Source organism: Mesoplodon mirus (assembly GCF_964341445.2).
Source record: "Mesoplodon mirus genome assembly, chromosome: 11".
Taxonomy (NCBI): Eukaryota; Metazoa; Chordata; class Mammalia; order Artiodactyla; family Ziphiidae; genus Mesoplodon; species Mesoplodon mirus.
The window spans coordinates 434,908-457,721 of record NC_138987.1 but is presented as its reverse complement, the minus strand read 5'-3'; the positions used below and the strand labels follow the sequence as shown (position 1 = coordinate 457,721).

General features: G+C 45.7%; 1 long non-coding RNA gene across 2 annotated transcripts in view; it reads right to left on the bottom strand.

Annotated features, from left to right (window-relative positions):
• LOC309812543 overlaps positions 1 to 8,158 on the bottom strand; it is a 69,310-nt gene extending 61,152 nt beyond the window's left edge. The window contains exons 1-2 of one of the 2 annotated variants that reach the window (XR_014295336.1): positions 7,942 to 8,158; positions 6,699 to 6,795 (exon numbers count right to left, since the gene is read on the bottom strand). This is a non-coding gene — a long non-coding RNA (uncharacterized lncRNA). The remainder of the gene's footprint in view (positions 1 to 6,698; positions 6,796 to 7,941) is intronic. The other variant, XR_014295337.1, reaches the window with a different exon arrangement.
• Between the last annotated feature and the right edge of the window lie 14,656 nt (positions 8,159 to 22,814).

The following is a 22,814-nucleotide window of genomic DNA, read 5'->3' as shown; positions in this document are numbered from 1 at the left end:
CACAAAGACCCCAAATAGCCAAACAATCTTGAGAAAGAACAGAGCTGGAGGCATCAGGCACCTTTACTTCAGATTATACTGCAAAGCGACAGTAATCAAAGAGCATCGGACCGGAGCAAAAACAGACACAAAGATCACTGGAATAGAATAGAGATCCCAGAAATAAGCCCACACACGTATATTTAATTGATTTATAACAAAGCAGGCAATATGGAGAAAGAACTGTCTCTTCAATAAGTGGTACTAGGAAAACTGGTCAGCTACATGGAAAAGAATAAAATTAGAGTATTTTAGCACACCGTATATAAAATTAACGCAAAACTGAATAAAGACCTAAATGTAGGACCATAAAACCCCGAGAGGAAAATACAGAACATTCTTCAACATAAATGATAGCAACAGTTTTGCGTTCAGTCTACTAAGGCAAATGAAACAAAAGCAAAAATAAACAAATGGGACTTCACTAAACTTAAAAGATTTTGCACAGCAAAGGAAACCAAAGACAAAATGAAAAGACAACCTGCTGAAGGAGAGACAATATTTGCACATGCTAAGAGGTTAACACCAAAAAGATGACCAAGCAAGGGTTCATATCTAAACTACAGAAACAGCACATACAACTCAATATCAGAACTGCACCCAAAATATTTTTTTAAAAAATGAGAAGACTTAAATAGACATTTTTCCAAGGAAAAAATACAGATAGACAGCCAGAATGCACAAAGATGCTAAACATAGCTAATCGGCAATAAAATGCAAATCAAAACTATGAGATATATCACCTCAGTCTTGTCAGAATGGCTGTCATCAACAAGGTCACAAATAACAAAGGTTAGTGAGGATGTGGAGAAAGGGAAACTCTTGTAAACTCTTGATGTGAATGTGAAGTAGTGCAGCTACTGTGGAAAGAAGAATGGAGGTTCCACAAAAAACTAAAAATAGAACTACCATAATATCCAGCAATTTCCCTCTTGGGTATATCAGAAGAAAACAAAAACACTATTTAAAAAAAAATAACTGCACATCAATGTTCATAACAGTGTTATTTGCCATAGCCAAGATATAGAGTCAAACTAAGTGTTCATCAGTAGGTTAGGGGATAAAAAATGATATTTATGATGACTTCAGCAAAAAAGGAAATGTTGCTATTTGCAATAACATGGATGGACTTGGAGGGTATTATGCTTAGTAAAATAAGCCGCAGAGAAAACAAGCCTGGTAGGTTATCACTTACACGTGCATCTAAAACACTGAATACAACAACGACAATGAAACAGACTCACAGATTAAAGAACAGACTAGTGGTTACCAGCAGCGAGAGACAGGGCGGAGCAGCAAAATAGTGGTAGGAGGTTCTGAGGAAGAATCCACTCTGTATAAAATCAATAACCTACAGTGACGTTCTGTATAGCCTGGGGAATAGAGCCACTCTTTTATAATAAGTATAAATGGAGAAGAACCTAAACATTTATGAGTCACTATGTTGTACCTCTGAAACTAATATAATAATGCAAATTAACTATAGATCAATAAAATATAAAGTAAGAAACAATAAAGGGGAGACAGATTATTAGATAGAAATCAATTAAATAAACACAAGTTTTGGAAATCAAGGAATTAAAAAACAACATGTAAGACAACATTGGCCTTTAAAGTGTACGATCTATTCATTTAAAAGAAATCATTTAAGTGGTGAAAAATGGTACCCATTCTCACAATTTTGTATATCTAGGATAAATTATTATCTACAAAAATATGTTACAAATGTTCACTCAAAAAGAGAAAATTTGGATTAACCCACTTTAGTATACAAATTTAATATCAAAGTCTCTATGTAACATTGATGTGAACAAGTTCTGTTAGCCACTTCTAGTTTCTTTGTGATGTAAAATCTTTTAAAGCATAAAAATCAGCCTTTCTACATCATCCCATTAGACATACATAGAAGCTAAAAGAAATGAGAAGACAGAACAATCAACCAGGAAGGTGAATTTACTGAGAAACAGTCATTCGTTCTCCCTCCTCCTTTGCTTTTCCTCCTTTTCCAGGTCTCTTTCGGTTCCAATCAAGAGAAGTCTTGAGAATTCTGAGAATATTTCTTTGAGGGCTTCAAATCACCATACCTACGTCCTCTGCCACAACTACACACATGGGAACAAAAATAAACCTCTGCTATCTACTCATGTAGGAGAGATTCATGCAAAGTAAACTCCTACATGGAGACCAACAGGTGAGTTTTCTACCTGTTCTTTATAATGTCCTTCCATTATAGTAAATCCCACACATTATGAGGCAGAAGGGGTTATGTGAGCTCTTCCTTGAAGTCAAAAACCTTGCATTCATTTCAAGTACCTGGTGATCATAGGGTACAGCCAGGGAAGGTGCCATCACCCTCGGGGGGGGGCGGTGAATGGGCTTCCGCAACCATGCACCTCCTGATGAACAGATTCTGAAGAAACAAAGGGCAGTCACACCGCAGCCAGCCTGTCAGACTGTCGGGCCACTGGGCAACCCCACCAGTCTGGAAGTGCCCCATAAGTTGCTCAAAGCAAAACTCTGCCCCCTCGTGAAGCCAGGCAATTTGGGCCAGAGAGTCAGAGGAGACCGGTAATCAACTCCTCCTCTCTGCTCACCTCCTTGGGGTTACAGCAACCCCATCTCCAAACCCAACTCTGATCCTGGAGTGCCAAGGTGGGAGCGCAGGTGGGCTCTGCCGGTGCTTCAGCGCCTTCTGGGAAGCCCCCTAGTTTGAATATGATTTGAGTTTGATCCTGAGAAACCATCAGAACTTCCCACCAGAGATAAATGAGGAGATTCTGGCCTTTATTAGTGCGCACGGTGAACCCGGTTGTCCTGGCTGTACTTGCCAACCCTCCTATTTTACGCACCTATGTTTATCCACCTTCCTCCTTGTGAGTACCTTTGACTAACCCTGAGCTCAGACTCCTGACCTATTACAGTGACTTTTTCAGTCTTTCTTTAAAAATGTACAGGTAGGGCTTCTCTGGTGGCGCAGTGGTTGAGAGTCCGCCCGCAATGCGGGGGACACAGGTTCATGCCCCAGTATGGGAGGATCCCACGTGCCGCGGAGCGGCTAGGCCTATGAGCCATGGCCGCTGAGCCTGTGCGTCCGGAGCCTGTGCTCCACGACGGGAGAAACCACAACAGTGAGCGGCCCGTGTACCGCAAAAAAAAAAAAAAAAAAGGGACAGGTAATAAAATGAATTTAACCTAGAAGCAGCAGCTCAGTAAGGGAAATAAAATCATCAGAAGTTATCTAATCACAGCCACAGCCATCCAGGGCCCTGTCTTATCTGCTGGGGCATAAGAATGGGACCTTCCTAAACTTGAAGGGCATCCAATCAGATAAGTTGATTACGCTCACCTCTGGCTCTTCCAGGGACTGCTAGGCAGTCTACCCAGTGTATACTGACTGCAAAACACGGTCATGGTTTTGAAACACCTATGCTCCAGGAAAGATTTTTGCGGTGCATGGGGAAGGTTTCTTTTTGACATCAAGCAAAAAATAAGTCACCAAGCCCTTTGAGCACAGGGCTTCTTAAGAGGGAAGTAGAAGGAAGGAATGGGCAGAAAACATGATCTCCTCGGAAGTGCAGGGCGTTTTTCCAAAAGAGTAGGATTTAGTCTCAGTTTAAGGAGAACACCTTTAAATAGCTGGGACAGCTCCAAACTGCAGTTTAGGGAACGAGTGCTCCAAAAGAACAGTGCTTTACAAGTCCTGGCCAGGCAGCAAGAGGATGAAGAGTTGGTTTTGCATAGTTTTGAACGCAGGAGTAAAGAAACCGAGGCATCTCTGACTAAAAGGGCCTGAGATCCTATGGCATCAGTGGGTCAGTCAGTTGCAGGGGGCAGGGGGTGTGGGGGGCGATACTTCTCTCTCAACATCTCCCAGGGCAGCCACCCCTCCCAACCCCACCCCCCTACTCCCTTCACCCTTCCTCCCTCCACTGTTGGGTCCCCAGGGACAGCACTTCTTAAGCTGGAGCGCTCAAGCACCATCTCTGCAGTCTGGATTCTTCCTGGAGCCTGGCAAGTTCTGGGACAGGAAGCCAGGTCTGCAAGGCCGCTGGGGTGCAGTCAGCCCTGGAGGTCTGGAGGGGAAATGGAGCCCTGAAGCCCACCCACGTCCTTGAAGCCGAGGGAGGAACACATCCTTCTAACAGTACTTCTCAGGGGTCAGCATGCTCCCCACCCGACGGTGATCCATACTCACTTGAGGCAACAAGGACTGCCTCTAACTGGCCCCCTCGATTGCGCCTTAAGGGTCCTCGCACATGTGTGATAGCGCAGGCCCTGGATCTCTTTAGTCAGCCTAGGCCAGTGCTGCCGGGGTCCCTCCAGTCCCATCCCCCAGCCCCTCCCTCTGGGACTGTATCTAATAGAAGAAAGAGCACAGAGGAATTGGCTAAATCAAGGGACCTGGGAGCCTGGGTATGAGTTTGAAGACCGAGAACCTAAGGCACAATTACATATTATTGGAGACTCTTGTGGGGTGTGTGGGGTGAGGTTAGGAGGCTGAGAGGCTGAGTCGACCTGGTGAGTCCAGCCCCAGGACACCACACAGCCCCGTCCCCCCTTCCCTGCCATCAGACAAGGGGTGCCGCAACTCCAGCCGGGACTCTGCACTTCCCCCTCCCTGATTCTCCTCCAGAAGAGCAGGTGGTCCCGCTCTGAGGGCAGCGGCAAGACAACGGACCAAGTCCCCCCGCACTAAGGCGCTACTGGAAGCTCTTCCTGCACAGCAGTGCCGGCTTGGAGCAAACCCGAGCAGCGCCAAAGTTGGTCTCGTCCTGCAGCGGAGGGACGCAGGGTTTAAGCCAGCTGCCCTGGCTTTAAAGCAATCAGCCCCCCCTTTAAGTCAGGTGACCCGACTTTAAATCCCTGTGTGCCCCTCAAGCCTGCAACTTCAAAAGTTGGGAACTTCACTTTGATCCCAGCACCTCACATAGCTGAAGGCACACTAGTCACCCCCAAGCCTGGCTTAGAGGCAGGATATAAGGTAAGGGGATGGGCGTGCACTCACGGTGATGAGGGTGCACTTCATGTACCAGAAGGGTCCAGGCACCCTGGGGTACAGCTACCAGTGCACGGTACAGCAGCTCCCTGGCAAAGCTGGCGAGGCCCAGGGAGAGCAGGCACACCCATGCGTGCAGAGGTTCCAGGACGGGAGCTGGGGCACAGCCAGCCGGGAGGGTGTGAAAGTGGAGGATCTGAGCCTTCTGTGAAAGGCAGACACAGAGGATGGATGAGAAACAAAGACCAGATGAAATATGGATTTGAAAAACACACCCTGCTCTTGAAATTGGGGTGGGGGGGCACCCCAGACTTGAGACTTCTTACTCCCCAGTACCTAGTGCTTTGGCCTTTGCCCAATTACTTATAAAATGTACTGATAATATCTAACCCATAGAATACCGCATTTGTAGTGGTATTGCATGTTAATGTTTCTATAGTGGAAAAATCTTTTCTACAAGAAACATGTACACTATCTGAAATCAATTAAAACCCCTCTTTATAAAGTACTATATTGGACTTCCCTGGTGGCACAGTGGTTAAGAATATGCCTGCCAACGCAGGGGACATGGGTTCGAGCCCTGGTCAGGGAAGATCTCACATGCTGCGGAGCAGCTATGCCCATGCGCCACACCTAGTGAACCTGCAGGCCACAACTACTGAAGCCCGTGTGCCTAGAGCTGGTGTTCCACAACCAGCGCAGCAAGAGAAGCCACTGCAATGAGAAGCCCGCGCACCACAACAAAGAGTAGCCCCCGCTCGCCGCAACTGGAGAAAGCCCGCGCACAGCAACGAAGACCCAACACAGCCAAAAATCAATTAATTAATTAATTAATTTTAAAAAGTACTATATCCTTCTGTACAACTTCTCTGGGAAGCACAGAGATGGCGTGGGAGAGTGAGAAAGACCAATATTTAGTGCACATCTCTCATGCAGGTGCTCTGCTGGCTCAGATACATTTATCCCCACTTTACAAAGGAGGAAATAAGCTCAGAGAGGTTTAGTAATTTTCCCAAAGCCAAACAGCTATTGAGTGGCAGAACCAAGATCTGAACCAAGTCTGTTGCCTCCAAAGCCTAAGTCCTCATCACAACAAAACTCAATTAATATTTACATTTATCGAATTACATTGCAGCCTGGGGAGTTCTTGGCACAATCCTGAATAAGAGTGAGAAAGAAAGAAATAGCATTGTTCCTACAGTCAACCAAAATTTTTGGAGCAGCGGCTAGATGCCTGGTCCTTTTTGGGGTTCAGCAGTGATCACGACAGGAAAAGTCGTGCTTTCATGAACCATGTAGTGGGGAGGAGAGACGGGTGCAACTTGGGTGAGGGATTTCACCTTGCTGGGCCTCTGTTTTCTCATCTGGAAAATGGGATGGGTGTTCCTCATTTTCTGGGATTGTCCGGCTGGACATTCTCTGATTCCATAAGAAGCATTTGTTTTCCTGTTTCTTTAAAATTCATTCAAGCCATGAGCCGTGATGCATGTTGTTAGCTGCTCCCCAAATCACTCTTCCCCACCCTTTTCCTGTGATCAGGTCTTTCCCGAAACATGACTCACAATCAGTCAAGTCACAGAACCTAAGGGGCACCCAGCAGAAAAATTCCAACCCTTGCTTCTCAGGAGCTCTGTGGTCTACCTGCCAGGTAAACTTAACTCACCTGGGACAAGGTGGCCATCCCTGGTTTCACATCAACATGATCTCAGGCACAAACCTCCTTTTTTTCCATTTGGTCTTTAAGTTACTTGTTGAAACAACTGTACAAATATGACAAAGGTATAAAATCAGGCATCTTCTGCCCCCAGCGCCTACTAATACATGATGTTCTGCCACTTTAATGATAAAGATAGAACATTTCAACATTCTGCTGCCCTCATCATTTGTCATTTTTGTTGATATTTCTATTGAAGACATCTTTCAATATTTTAACAATGGAACATTTATTTAGGTTGCTCCAGACCCAGCCTTTAGTGGTAAGGGATTTGTTGTTATATTTCTATTGTTTCCTTTAAAAACCATTATCCTATTTAAATGGATTAAGTCAATTCTATAGGCATGTATCTTATGATATTCATGAAGTTAATCCATAGAGGGCAGTGGTACAATTGATCACACTTGAGAACCTCTAGTAACACAGTTAAGTGTACATATTATCTACGTGTAAACCGAAGTACATGCCGAGTGAGATTCTCCTACCCTTTTCACTCTGTGCCCCTCAAGCCTGTGAGAAATGGAATATTTCTTGCCATCTCAGTAAACAAAGGATGTCACAGTCATCAGCCCTTGCAGCCCTCCAGTGTGAGCCGCGAGCCCTGAGGATCTCAGGATATGCAAATACAGAATGCAGGCCCCAGAGCGCTGAGGTGCATATGAAAGGAAGGAATTCAGGGAGCCCAGCCTCTGGCATCTCCGCAAACAAAGAAAAGCGCTGCATTCCTCACGTTGGGAGAGCCGGTTTTCCTTAGTTAACAATCACCTGCTGATGGTCCCCATTACCTGCGCCAGTGCCCTGCCCTGTCCCCTCCCCCCGGTCCTTTAGCTCAGGGAGGAAGGAGGGCAGAGGGACTCCGCTGAATAAGGGGCCTGCGAGCCTCGGGAGGAGTTTTTAGCCGCCTTCCCCGCAGTCGGGGGGAGGCGCGCTGACGCTGCCGCCGGGCCCTGCGCCTCCCTTGCCCCGTTTCCCCTCAGGACACTCAGGCCGACCCCCTCCCCACGCCCCCCAGGCCCCGCGAGCCAGGCCGAGGGCAGGGGCGAGAGGAGGGACCGAAGTTCCCGGGACCAGACGCTGGGGGCCGCCCTTTCTGCACAGCAGCGGCGGGTGGCGGCGAACCCCTGCCCCTCAGAAGCTGGTCTTGCCCTGCCGCCAGGGCACCGTACCAGGCGGAGGGTCGGCGCCCACTTACCCGGCCCGCCGTCCGCATGACTGTCGCGGCTTCGGCCTCCGGGGCCCCTCCAGAGCCGGCAGCGTCAGTGAGGCCGCCCTCGCCGCGGGCTCCGGGGCAGTTCCGTGAAGGCGGAGGGAAGAGACCCCGAGCCGGGAGCTCCAGCTCTGCGGAAACGCGGGCTCCGTTCTGGGCGCAGTGGGTGGGACCGCTCTGCCCCGAGGCCTTCTGGGAGGGACGGAGGCGCCGGGGGAGGGAGACGCCAGGAGCGCAGGGCCCCGTCGGGGGTCCTGGAGGGGCGGCCCGGCCTGAGGGCCCCGCCCACTGTGACCGCAGCCCAGGCATTTTTCCTGGAGTCCTACACTACAAAGTTAGAAAGATACACGGTCTATAGTAAATATTCACAAATGATTGTTGCTGCTGTGCTTACTATCCTATTAAAGGTGTAAAATCCATAAAACACTTTAAGTTCAAAATTAAATATGAATTTTTACCTTTCTAATTATGTCTCTGCTATTCACAATTGTCGTTAATGAATCAGAGACTGTGGCATCACTAGTTAAAAGTGAGCTTGTTAAAAAAATAGAACTCAGGCCCACCGGACCTACTGAATCACAATCTGAACTTTTACAATCTCCCCAGTGTACTTGTGTACACATGAATAGTTGAAAGGTACATTTCTACCTCGACACGTCTTTTCTGTCTGAGAAATACACACATTTTATCCAATTTGATATAAATAAAACACTCAAAAATGCATATGCCTGTGTTGAAACCATCATTTTATCATTTCTTTTCCAGATAAGTATAGTCTCTATACTGGTTTTGTGGATCACATGCCACACTCTTTTCTTGTAGTTAGAAATAAGATAGAGAAACTTACTTTGTAAAATATATATATATATATATATATACATTAGTGGGTAATTGAAGACACTCTTCTAAATTAAAACCAGTTCTCTTAACTTGCTCTTTTCTTCTTGGGTCACATTATGAACTCTTCCCGTGGCCACACGGTATGTGTACTTTTAATTTCAGAGACTGCTGACATTCCAGGATATGGCCATAGTTTTCTCTCAAGAGGACAGGCAATGCCTGGACCAAGATCAGTGGGAACTGTCCAGGTATGTGATGTTAGACAAGTATAGGAACCTGCTCTCCTCGGGTGAGGATACCTTCCTTCCAGAATTCCTTATCCAACCACAGGGTTTAGAGTCCTTCATTTGTAGAATGTCTCCTGGAATCTTCTGCTTCCTACAATAGGGTTCCAGATTGCAACGTTTCAGGAAAGATTGGGAGTTTGTGGGTATAATTTATCTTATTCTTTTAACATTGCAGCCTCCCTCAGCCGCATAGCACAGGGAGACCAGCTCGGTGCTTTGTGACCACCTAGAGGGGTGGGATAGGGAGGGTGGGAGGGAGGGAGATGCAAGAGGGAAGAAATATGGGAACATATGCTTATGTATAAATGACTCACTTTGTTATAAAGCAGAAAATAACACATCATTGTAAAGGAATTATACTCCAATAAAGATGTTAAAAAATAATAAAAATAATAAAATAAAATTGCAGCCTCCCTTTTAATATACTTTGTAACTGCTTGGACTGTGTCTATATGAACTGTGTACTATATGCTTCTGTCACAGTCCTTACAATATTTTATTGTCTTATTTTCTGTAACAATTCTCCATGGATTCTTTGGGCTTAAGGTATACTAAAAGGGAGACTGCGATTCTGGGACTTCCCTGGTGATGAAGTGGTTAAGAATTTGCCTGCCAATGCAGGGGACACGGGTTCGATCCCTGGTCTGGGAAGATCCCAGTTGCCACAGAGCAACTAAGCCAGTGGGCTACAACTACTGAGCCTGTGTGCCACAACTACTGAAGCTGGTGCGCCTTGGGCCCGTGTGTCATTTATTTTTTGGAGAAGCAACCACCTCTGAGTGATCAAAATTTAGACCAACTAGTCAAAATGCTTTATCACCTGTTCTAAAACACTGATCAACAGAACAAGTTTTACTAGGGATAACAGTGTAATTGTATTCTGGAGTTCATAGCGGCAATATGGTTTATGACCTTGATGCTGGATCACGACATTTCAATGGTATAACTGCTTTTAATTGTTCAACGATTAAAGTCTCACGTGATCTGAGTTCAGACTGGAGTCATCCTGGTTGCTTTCTGTCTATTGCAGATTTCTGCCAGTAGGAAAGGACAAGAGCATTACGGCTTACTTTACAAAATGTCTGGAAACTAAATGATGATATACTCTACATTCAATTAATTTATACATACCCTACTGTAGAGCCATGTTTGTTAAGGTGGCAGAGCCCGGTAATTATGTAAAACTGAAACCTTGATCTGCACTGGTTCAAGTCCTCTTCCTAAGGATATGTTTATAATCAACGTTCTTTCACAAATGACCCAATTTAATTCACCATAGCATTCCTCATATTAATTAAATGGAAAATCCTAGGCTATATAAAAATCCAGAAAGGGCCAACAATCCTCAGCCCCCATGGATGATTAGAAACCATTGCTGAGGCATACAAATTACTTATTAAAGAACCACTATGTCCATCAACATCATCAATTTATATATTATTGCCCCAATGCTAACCTTAATCCTGGCTCTCAAAACATGAATTCCTCTTCCCATATCTTACCCACTAATTAATATAAATGTTGGCATATTATTTATATTAGCCATATCACACCTAGCCATTTATTCCATTCTCAGATCTGGATGAGCTTCACATTCAAAATACTCACTCACTGGAGCCCTAGGGACAGTAGCACACACAATCCCATATGAAGTAATGCAGCAGTTATTCTATTCTCAGTCGTACTGATAAATGGATCATTTACACTTTCAACAGTAATTATTACACGAGAACGCCTATGACTAGTTTTCTCCTGACCCCTACCCAGAATTTGATGATCTCCGCGGTAGCAGAAATCCAATGAAGCCCCACTTGATTTAACAGAAGTAGAATCAAAACCTGTATATGTCTTCAATGTAGAAAATGTAGCAGGCCCATTCACCCCGTCCTTCCTAGAGAATATGTTAATTTCCTTATAATAAACGTTTCCACAACAATCTATTTTTAGGAGCATTCGACAATCCTTAGGTGCCAGAATTATAGATTCTTTCATCTTGTGAATATAGTTTTTTTTTAAAAATAATTTTTTATAGTTTTACTGCCTTTAAACAAAATGTACTCCATTGCTGTGGAATATTCCTTCATAGGAGCGTGCATGGTTCATTTCTGCATCTGCTTGTGATGGTCTTCAGGTTCTTTCAGGTTTGGCTCCTGTGGCTGCAGAGTCCATGTCTGTGTGTCCTGGTGCAGGGCTGGGGTGGTTGTGTTCAGCTGGGAGGAGCACTGTGGGTCTGTGTGCACGGACTTCGCTCTCTGAGGCCCGATTGTTTCAGAAGTGGTTGCACCCCCCGCTGCGCACCATGCTTTCCATTGCTCCACATCCTGCTGATATTTGATACTGTGTCTTCATGTCTGCCATTCTGGTAGGTGTGTGCACAGTAGTTTTCTTACGGTTTTAATCCCTCGGTTGTTAGTGAAGTTGTGCATCTTGTGTTATTCACGGACTACTTCCTGTTGTTTTTTTTTTTTAAGTTTTAAAAATTGTGGTCCAATACACAAAACATAAACTTTACTATCTTAACCATTTTTAAGTGCACATTTCAGGGTCCAGAAGTAATTCGCACTGTTGTGCAAACTTGACCGCCATCGCCCTCCAGAATTTTTTCATCCTGCAAAATTGAAACAGTCCCCATTAAACACTCAGTCACCATTGTCCCTCCCTCAGCCCCTGGCACTCACCATCCTACTTTCTGTCTCTATGTTTCCGACTGCTCTAGGGGCCTTGTATGAATGGATCAAGCACTGTTTGTTTGTTTGTGTCTAGCTTACATCACTGAGCATTAATGCCCTCAAGGTTCATCCCTGCTGCAGCCTGTGTCAGAATTGCCTTCCCTTTTAGGCTGAATAACATTCCCTTGTATTGATGGACCATGTTTTTCTTCTCCATTCATCCATTAGTGGACACATGTACTATCTACATTCACTTCTCCTGTCATAATATTTGTGGAATAACGTCAGAAAGTCCTATGAATCAAAAGTCATTTGCCATTAACTTTTTCCTTAAACTTTTTATTGTGAAAAACATCAAAGCTAAGAAAAGGGAAAAATACATGTCAGCTTCACTTGTGTTCAGGACTTAATGCTTTACGGACTCACTTTATGGATTCACTTTATTCCCTGTGTGTGTGCTATGTACATGCGTGTGCATGTGCCTGTTTGCATACCTATGCTGTGCATGTGCATAGGTATGTGCACTTGCACACGTTCGTTAGTGTGCACTTGCTCACGTTAGTGTGTGCATGGGCATATGCGTGCATGTGTGTTCATATGCTAGTGTGTGAATATATTTGTGCTGTGCACCTACATATGTTTGTGTGTGTGCTGTGCCCGCCTGTGTGCACAACTGTGTGTTTGCTGGAACCACTTGCAGATATATCCACACGCAGCTGCTCTAACAATCCTGCGTAGCCACGTAAAGGTCACAGATCTCAGGGATTTAAGTGGATGGAGCAGGATGTCCTGACACAGAGTCTGTCTTCCAATGACTGTCACGGTCTCAGTAACATCCTTCACACCTTCCTTAAGCCCCATTCAGGGTCCAGTTTAGACACCCATTACATTCAGTCACCTGCCCCAGGTCCCCTAAAGCTACAATGTCACAGTTGGAGAGGCCGGCCAAGGCTGGGGATGCCCCTCCTGTTGGCCTGGCCTCCAGGCCCTGCACTTGGCTCCTGTGTTCCCATCTCTCAGCCAGGCCCCGACTTGGATGGGGCCGCCACCTCTTTCCTCACAGTGTCCCATCACCCAGTCAAGGGGGTTCATTCTCCCAAAGTCAACATCAGGAGTGGGGGCGTGACAGTCCCCACTGGGTCTCCTTCATGTGAGACCTTGTCCTTTTGAACGAGCAGGCGCCCTGCCCTCGGGGGTGGGGGCTGGGGGGTGACATGCGGCCCACGATGGGCAGGCGGGTCACCAGGTGGGGCGAGCCAGTGTGCAAGGAGCTCCGCGGTGGGTTCTCCTCTCCAACAGCTTCTGTGCCCCTACCTCTCCCCGTGAATCCCCTCGAAGACAGCGCGGTGCCCGGGACGGGAGCCATGGGAGCCGTCAGCCACCGCCCCCTGTACACACACCCACACGCACACGCACACACACACGCACACGCACATGCACATGCACACGCTGCAGGGAAGCAGGACCTGAGTGCAGGGCTCTCAGCGGCCCTGAGCGCCCTGCCCGGAATCGGCCAGTGGAATGGACAGACCGGATCTCCCGGCCCGGACCATGCAGGACTGTCCTGCCTGGGTTCCAGTGCGGCCGCCTCCTTCTGGAAGCCTGGGAGGCTGGAATCAGGCCACTTCTTGTCTGTCCTGGCAGCAGACGGGGCTGCACTCTCAGAAGTTCGTGGCTCACTCATGGATCCTGACCATCAGGTGGCCAGAGATATTGGTAACATTTTGGTTTTGCCTGTTGAAATGTTTAATGACAAAGATTTTGTTCAGTTTCCTGATGTGGGTGTCCAAAGATGAGAGACCCATGTGTGTGATCTGTACCTCCTATGAGATCAGCCCTAAGCTAGTTTAAACATGGTCAAGTTCTGTCTACACGGTAGATTTAGACCTCTGCATGTCCTTTCTACTGATTATGTTCAGAGCTGACCATGTGTTGTCTATAAGAAGAAGATTAGGCCTGACCATGTTCTGTGTACGCTAGGACTATGGGAACCTGGGTAGAAACCCGGCCTGGCCTCAGGACTGGGAAGCTCCATGCCTGCATCTGAAGGTGAGTGCTTAAATGTCTGGGGTCTGGAACTGAGGTGGGCTTCTCTAAGTAACAGCCTCTCTTCTGAGTGTGGTTACTTGGTCCTCCCAAGAGTCAGTGCTGTGGTCGGGGCCTTAGTCTTAATCCCTGTAAGGTTCACCTTCCCTGGGGCTCGTGGAGAATCCACAGGAGGGCTACCTGGCAATAATTCCAATTCACCAGCACGTGCATGGTGCGTAGGGAGGCAGGTTTAGCTGTGAACTGATTGCAGGGCACGCAGATCGGGCAAAAGCCCGATGGGTAACAGCTGAGGCTGCTGCTGAGCTCTCCTTCCATTCTACCGTCCCTACTCAGAAGTGTCCAGAGCTGCCCCTCTGCTTTCAGCCCTGCTGTCCTGTGAGTTATCTCAACAAGCATGTGAGACAAGAAAGGACTGAGCCTGCCAGAACCAAGTAGTGTGTTCAACTTTAGCATGAAAGCTTTAAAAACAGGTAAAATCAACAGAATCAAACTGAAAAGAGGAGGACTTCTCTGGGACAAGTGTGGGGAGAGGAGACCCACCTGCCACATTCTCCCATCCCAGGAGGCCCCAGGAACACAGCTTGTTTCCACATGAGGGGATCCACCAGCAGAGCCATGGTGTCCTGACCAAGGGGACATGTCACCCCAGGTGCAGGGTCTGGGGAGGTGAGGTCACCCTGGAGACTGTGCACGTGTGGCCCCAGTTGGGGGAGTCTGGGGAGGGCGGTTCACCCTGGGACTGTGGACATGGGACTCAGGTGGAGAGGTCTGGGTAGGAGGGGTCACCTGTTGAGAGAGAACGTGTGACTTTAGGTGCAGGGTCTAGGGAGGTGGGGTCACCGTGGTGAGTGTGGACGTGCGACCCCAGGTAAAGGGTGTGGGGACTGTGTGGCTCTCACCACATCTGCATGGGTCAGGATCACATGTACGGGGAGAGCCCATATGTGCTCTTTGCCTGCAGTGTGTCTTTTCCCCTTTGAGATTTCCAACCTCTGCATTAAGGGTGTTGACCTGATTAACCTGTGGTACCTTTTCTTCTCTTAGTCTTCTCACATTCATGTGAGGTCAGGCATGTTTGAGTGGGTTGCTGCTCTGTGTTCTGGTGAGTGACAATGCTTGGTGGTATCGTATTAATAACATCTCATATCATATGTCTAATCTATGGGGGTCACCACTGCCTGGGTCCCCCTGGACAGAGGTCAGGTGAGCACAGACTAGCCCCCCCAAGAATGGTCTCCCATGTGCCATGTGAGGGTACCGTGATGGCCCCTAAGGTAGTGGACTGTGTCTGGGCCTCCGACATCTGTGATGAAGGGGAGTCGAAATGGAATCACAGTGAACAAGACATTATTTTAAGAATTTATTTTAAGTGAAATAAAACACACACCACATACCCTTTACCATCTTCACCATTTTAAGTGCACGTTTCTGAGGCATCAGATCTATTCACTTTCTCGTGGAGCCATCACCACCATTCCTAGGACTTTTCATCTTGCAAAACCAAAGTTCCACAACCACGAACGTCTCACTCCCCATTCTCTCCCACTGCCCCTGGCACCAATATCCACTTCAGTCCCTGAGTTGTGGACTCCAGGGCACCCACTGGAGTGGAATCCTGCCGTGTTTGCTGAGGGGTCACTTTGGAAGAGCTGACTTTCAGCCTGAAGCTCTGCCTGTTTGCATCTGAAGAATCTGCATTTAAGGAGAGGGTGTATGAGGAAGGGGCTGTATGAGGGACAAAGGTGTCTGGGGTGCAGATGAGCCAGGACCTGACCAGCTGCCTTTTGGGTCCTCTGGATCCATCTCTTGGTCTGTGCCTCATCTGCATCATCACTGTTCCCGCTGGCACCCCTGGGGTGCTGTCTGAGTGAGATTCCCCTGGTGCCCCTGCTCTCCTCCCCTCCTCCTGCTGGTTGGGGAGGAAACTGCTTGCTGTGGGGTCTTTACTCCTGAGGCAGGAAGGACCCTGCAGCGTGGACCTGCAGAGTGTGGGTGTGGTCCCAACAGCATGGGACCCACATAGGACACAGCATTGGGACGTGACAAGTGCTAGGGCTGCCTCATCACTGACAGGGAATGTTGCCAAGATGCTGCTCGGGAGGGCGTGGTGGGTGGCCTGGGACCCCAGAGGCCCCATTCCTATCCTGGAGCTTGGAGGGTGCATCCCCATGGGCTCCAGATTCACCCCATATCTCAGCCATATCCCTCTGTCCTGTCTTTGACCTCAGGAAAACGAGCTCTCTTGTCCACAACATAGGCCTGGTCCTGTCTGTATTAGGATTCTTTAATTTAGGCGTCCTGGGATAGCAGCTCTTTTTAGGCCTGAGAAGGAACAGCTCAGGAGTGTACAACAATTTCAGATGAAACTAATATTCAATGACTATCTCTATAGTGCTAGGTTGTTGACTTCTATTAATCACTATTCTCCTGGTTTTAGCTCTGATGTGGGGATTACAGAGCAGTCAACATTTAAATCTTCTTAATCTGTGTATTTGTAGCATCAATATCATTACCGACCCATAGTTTTTATGCTTTGGGAAGAGTTATTGATTTCATGTATCATGTAAAGGATTCACAATGATGATAGAGCAGCTAAGATTACAATAATGGCTGGTAAAATGTTCAAATTTTCTCTACCTGTGCATCTATTGTACATATATGAGTTAGTTTAATTGTCAATATTAGTAAAATAATATAGAAGACTATAGAACTTCTTTTAAAAATCACTATTAATGTGTGTGATGAAAATGTAAAAGTTCTTCCATAATCGGTGATGTTGTATCTTGAGAGCTTAGATGAAATTGATATGCCTTCGTGATATACACTATTTTAGCCTATGATTTCACTTTGAAAATTTTACATCACTTTTTACTTTTATCTCATTTATTGAGAAAGACATAATTGTTATGCTGTTGGCTTCAAACTGCTTGAAAAGGACTTGAGTCCTACCTTATTTTACATTTACATAGGTAGGACTTCAAATATAGGATATGGTGGAGGGCATCCGTGCAACCATTCTAGGTTAGGAGCAGCAGTTTCCACTGCTGAGACTTCTCATTTGGACACAAATGGTTTTCACAGTATGAAGATTATTAGCATTACTGCTGCTACTGAGACGAATGAGCCTAAAGACAAAATATTTCATGTTGTGTGTGCCTCAGAGGAATGTAGTAACCTCCCTGAGAGGCCAAGAAAGTGCTGCAGGAAGTCATATTTACTACTACAAATATACCTGTGAAGTGAGTTTTGCTACTGCTGAGTTAACTGTGTAACCTGAGAATAGTGGGAATCAGTGTAGGAAGCCTCCTATAATAGTGAAGACTGCTCCCATGGACACTACGTCATGGAAGTGTGCTACTACATAGTATGTATCCTGGAGGACAATGTCTGGGGATGAGTTGGCTAAGATGATTCCTGTCAAACCACCTACTGTAAAAAAGGAAAATAAAGCCTAAAACTCATAATAGAGTGGGATCTCATATAATATTACCTCCGTGAAGAGTTGCTAATCAGGGACTTCCCTGGTGATGCAGTGGTAAAGAATTGGCCTGCCAATATAGGTGAAACGGGTTTGATCCCCGGTCCAGGAAGATTCCACATGCCGCGGAGCAAAAAGCCCGTGCACCACAACTACTGAGCCTGCCCTCTAGAGCCCGTGAGCCACAACTACTGAAGGCCACATGCCTAGAGCCTGTGCTCTGCAACAAGAGAAGCCACCGCCATGAGAAGCCTGCGCATGGCGACGAAGAGTAGCTCCCGCTCACCGCAACGAGAGAAAGCCGGTGTGCAGCAACGAAGACCCAACGCAGCCAAAAATAAAAAAATAAAAAAATTAAATAAAGAGTTTCTAATCGGCTAGATACTTTTACTCCTGTAGGGATAGAAGTAATTATGGTAGCTGATGCAAAGTATGCTACTGAGTCGACAGCTATCCTTATGGTAAATATAAGATGGGCCCACAAGAGAAATCCTAAAAGGCCAGTGGACATGACTCATAATATTCCCAAATAGCTGAAAGACAGTTTTTGTCCTAAATCGTATGTAATGATATGTGAAATTATAACAAACCCTGGTAGGCCATGAATACACACACTTCAGGTTGACCAAAGAATCAAACTAGGTGTTGCTATAGGATTCGGTTTCCTCCTGCAGGGTCAAAGAATGTAGTGTTGAGATTTCTATCTCTTAACAGTCTGGCAATTCTGGCTGCTTGGACTGAGAGTGGTAATTATAGTAATATGGCTATAGTTAGGGAAGACTAAACAAATAATGGTGTTTGGTATTGGGATTTGACTGCTGGTTTTGGATTAAAGACTATAGTAATACAAGAAATAGCACGAAGAATTGAAGAGACACCTGCTAAAGGTAAGGAGGAAATGGTTAGGTCGACAGAGGCTCCTGCGTGGGCCAGATTGCAGGCTAGAGCTGAATATACAGTTCCACTTTTACCTGAACCAGCTTCTAGTATTGGTAATATGAGTAGGAGTAAGAATGATGGGGGAAGTAGTCAAAAGTTTACATGATTTATTTGGGGAAATGCTACCTCAGGTGTCCCAGTTATTAGTGGCCCAAGTCAGTTTCTGAACCCTGCAGTGTAATGGGTACAACTACAAAGAGAATTATTACAAGTGCAGGGACTGTTACGACTACGTTAAAGATTTGGGCATCTCCAAGTAGCGCTCCAGGTTAGCATAGCTCAGCCAGGATTAATATCCTCAAGGCGCTGCCTGCTACTCCAGCTCAAGCACCAAATAGGAAATATAAAACACCGATATCTTTGTGATTTGTTGAAAATAATCAGCAGTGTATGAACAGAGGTAAAATGACTTGAGCTCGCATTAGACTGTAAACGTAAAGACAGAGATGGAGCCCTCTGCTCTTGTCCTGTTTCACTGTAGATCTAGATGGGGTCAATGCAGGTTTCATCACAGCCCCTGAACGAATTTTGTAACAGTTTCTCCTTGGTTTTTTTTTTTTTGTAATTTATTTTTATAATGGGGTATAGCTGATTTTCAATGCTGCTGCACATCCACTTGATTCACTTACAGAGAGACATCCATAAATTCTTTTTCAGATTCTTACCAGTCGTATATATTCTTTTATGGTGACTAGAGTGTGCCCAGTCTAGTTTTTGAGCTATAGAGTAGGTCTTGTCAATTACCTATTTGGTCTTTGGAACCCTATCTGTGCTCATTTCAACCCTCTGGTTTATGCCTCACCCCACCCCACCTTTCCCCTTTAGCAGCCTTAAGTTTGTTTTCTAAATGTGTGACTCTCTTTTGTAATTTAGTTCATGTGTAGCCATTTTTAGATTCCACCTATAAGTGATATCTTATGCTAAGTGTCTTTTTGTGCCTGACTTTTGTCACTTAGAATGATTGTATCTAAGTCCACCCGAGTTGCTGCAACTGGCCTTATTTCATTGATTTCATAGCTGAGTACTATTCCATTGTACATAAGTACCATATCTTCTTTATCCATTTTTTCCTTCCAAGGACATTTATATTGTTTCTAAGTCGAGGCTCCTGCAGAAGGGCTGCACTAACAGTTGAAGTGCCTGTGTCCTGTGGATCCATGGTTCTCCCGAGATGTACACCCGGGAGTGGAGGTGCTGTATGCTCTGGAGCTCTATTGTTTTTAATTAATTAAGTTTTTTGGCCTGTGTTGGGTCTTTGTTATTGCACGTGGGCTTTCTGTAGTTGCAGCAAGTTGGGGCTACTCTTCGTTGAAGTGCATGGGCTTCTCATTTCAGTGGCTTCTCTTCTTGCAGAGCATGGGCTCTAGGCTTCGGGCTTCAGTAGTTGTGGCTCACGGGCTCTAGAGCACAGGCTCAGTAGTTGTGGTGCACGGGCTTAGTTGCTCCGCAGCATGTGTTATCTTTCTGGACCAGGGCTCGAACCCATGTCCTCTGCATTGGCAGTTGGATTCTTAACCACCGCGCCCCCAGGCAAGTCCCTATAGCTCTGTCTGTATTTCTGGCATGGTATGACATGGCTGTTTTGATAAGTACTTTATTTTCTAGTAAATTTCAAGTGTATAAAAAACTTTAAATAGCAGTATAAAGTTTTCCACATTCACAAAATACTCCAGTTTGTTTTACCCTGTGAGAGTAGGAGGGCCACTCTCCCAGGGAACGAGCACATAACCCCCAAATGAGGAATAATTATGGTTTCCACATTATAATCCTATCTACAGACCTGCTTCAACTTTCACCAGCTGCCCCAGCTTTGTGGAAATGTATTTTTCTATTCGAATCCAGTTTTCTTTCCTTGGAACCATCACTGGGGCTTTTCCTCACTTAACAAACCTTGCTGGGTTTAAAGTGTACAAGATGAGCATGATCTGGGTGGTTTTTCTGTATGGCTTCTTTCACTTAGGATGTTTTCAGTGTTTATCCACATTGTAACATTGATCATTATTTCATTCATTTTTTCCATTGTGATTAAAAACACATAACATTTACCATTTAAATCATTCTTTAAAAACTTTTTAAAAATTATTTTATTTTATTTTCTATTTTTTGGCTGTGTCGGGTCTTTGTTGCTGCACGCAGGCTTTCTCTAGTTGCGGCGAGCGGGACTACTCTTCGTTGCTGTGTGCAGGCTTCTCATTGCGGTGGCTTCTCTTGTTACGGAGCACGGGCTCTAGGCGCACAGGTTTCAGTAGTTGTGGCACGAGGGCTCAGTAGCTGTGGCTCACGGGCTTAGTTGCTCTGCAGCATGTGGGATCTTCCAGGACCAGTGCTTGAACTCGTGTCCCCTGCATTGGCAGGCAGATTCTTAACCACTGTGCCATGGGGAAAGCCCCATTTAAACCATTTGTAAGTACACAGTTCTGTGGCATTAATTACATTTACATTGTTGTAAAAATATCCTCACCATCCATCTCCAGAGCTTTATTTTCCCCATGTGAAACCGTAACCATTAAACACGAACTCATCTCAACCCCTGGCAACCTTATTCTACTTTGTCTTTGAGTTTGACTTATCTGGATACCTCATACTAGTGGAATCATAGAACATTTGTCCTTTTTGTGTCTGGCTGGTTTCACTTAGCATAATGACTTCAAGGTTCATCCACATTGTAGCATGTGTGAGAATTACCTTAGTTTTAAAGGTTGAATCATATTCCATTGTGTATATACTACACTGTACTTATCCATTCATCTGTTGAAGGATGTGTTGTGTTGCTTCCACCTTTTGGATATTGTGAATAACGTTGCTATGAATATGGGGTACAAATGTCTGTTCCAGCCCTTGCTTTCTAATATTCTGGGTGTACACCCTGGAGTGGAATCAAGGGATCACATCCATGTTTTTTAGGAGCCACCATACAGTTTTCCACAGCGGCTGTATAATTTTACTTTATTCCTTTATATGACAGAATAATGTAGCTTATGAATCTACCTTATTTTGCTTATCCATTTACCTGCTGATGGACATTTAAATCTTTTCTACCCTGGGCTATTGTGAACAGTGCTGCTATGAATAATTGGTGTACAAGTTTTTGTTTGAATGCCTGTTTTCCATTTTTTTGGTATATATCTAGGAGTGGAGTTGTTGAACCACATGGTAGTTATATTTTATATTTTTAAGTAAATGGTAAAGGTTTGTACGCATAGACTGCACCATTGTGCATCTCCACAAGTAACTTTTAAGGGTTCCAATTTCTCTGCATTGCTGCCATTTGTTATTTTTATTTATATATTTTAAAATTGATTTTAAAGTTTATTTTTGTTCTAGTGTGTGTGAAGGGGCATCACACTGTGGCTTTCATTTGCATTTTCATCATGACAACTGACGTTTGACATCTTTCCATGTCCTTGTTGACCATTTGTATGTCTTGCCTGGAGAGCAGTCCATGCAGCCATTTGTCTGTTTCAAAAATGTTGTTGTGTTTGTGTTGATGAGTTGGAAAAGTCCTGGGTATATTCTAGGTAAAGAGCCTTATCAGATATATAATGTGCCAGTATTGCCTTCCATCCTGTGGGCTGTCTTCTTCCTTTCTGGATAGCCTCTTTTGATGCACAAAGGTTTGTAATTTTGAGGAAATCCAATTTATCTATTTTTTTCTTTCATTTCTTATGCTTTACTGTCAAATCTAAGAAACCATTGCTAAATTCATGGTCAGGAAGATTTAATTCCTTGGTTTATTTGAGAGTTCATACAGTCATCCATCGGTACCCACTAGGCCAGGCTTTAGGCCTAGGTTTGAGTCAGTGTGAGGGTTCAGGGGTCACAGTTTAGGGTTATGGGTCATTGTTGGAGCATCCTGGTAGAGGGCTGTGGCTAAAGGGTCGGGGGTTAGAGTTTAGGGGTCGGGGCAAGGGTCTAGGGGTCTGGGGCTAGGGTTGTTAGGGGGTTACGGTTAGAGGTTAGGGTTCTTAGGGTAAAGGTTAGAGTTAGGTTTAAGCACAATTGGCCCTCATTGCCCTCCCCTCTCTTTCTCTCTGAAGCCTCCAGAATGGATAGGACTTGCCCAGGGTCAAACAGGAGTCAGGGAGCTGAGGTCAATAACTGGTTTTCTGGCATCCCTTTCCCCAGTCCTGGGCTCTGAGAGAAGAATGAAATGTCTGTTCTTGTCTCGGACTGTTTCTTATCCAACTCAACCTCTGTCAAGGATTGGGGAGGGTGTCAGAAGTCATGCATGGTTTCCTTCTGCCCTCCTACCTGGGAAGGGTGATGCTGGCCCTACTCTGCCTGGGCAGCCCCAGGTTCCAGCACAGCCAGGACAGGAGGGCACTCAGCGGACACGTGTGGATTTATACAGGACTGGGGGCAGTGACCTGCCAGCCCCCAGATGCCGCCTTCTTAAGGGCTGGTGGGGCCCTCCTGGCCCTGGAGGCCTCCTTTGTTCCATCTGAGTGGGCATGAATAGATGATCAAGTCTCAGGCAGGACAGCCTTTGACCTCTGACTATGCAGGCAGGCATCTGTGGTCCTCTAGCTCAGTCCAGCCTGGGCATTGTCAGGCCCTCATGTACAGTTACGGAGCTGACCATGATGCTGGGCAATT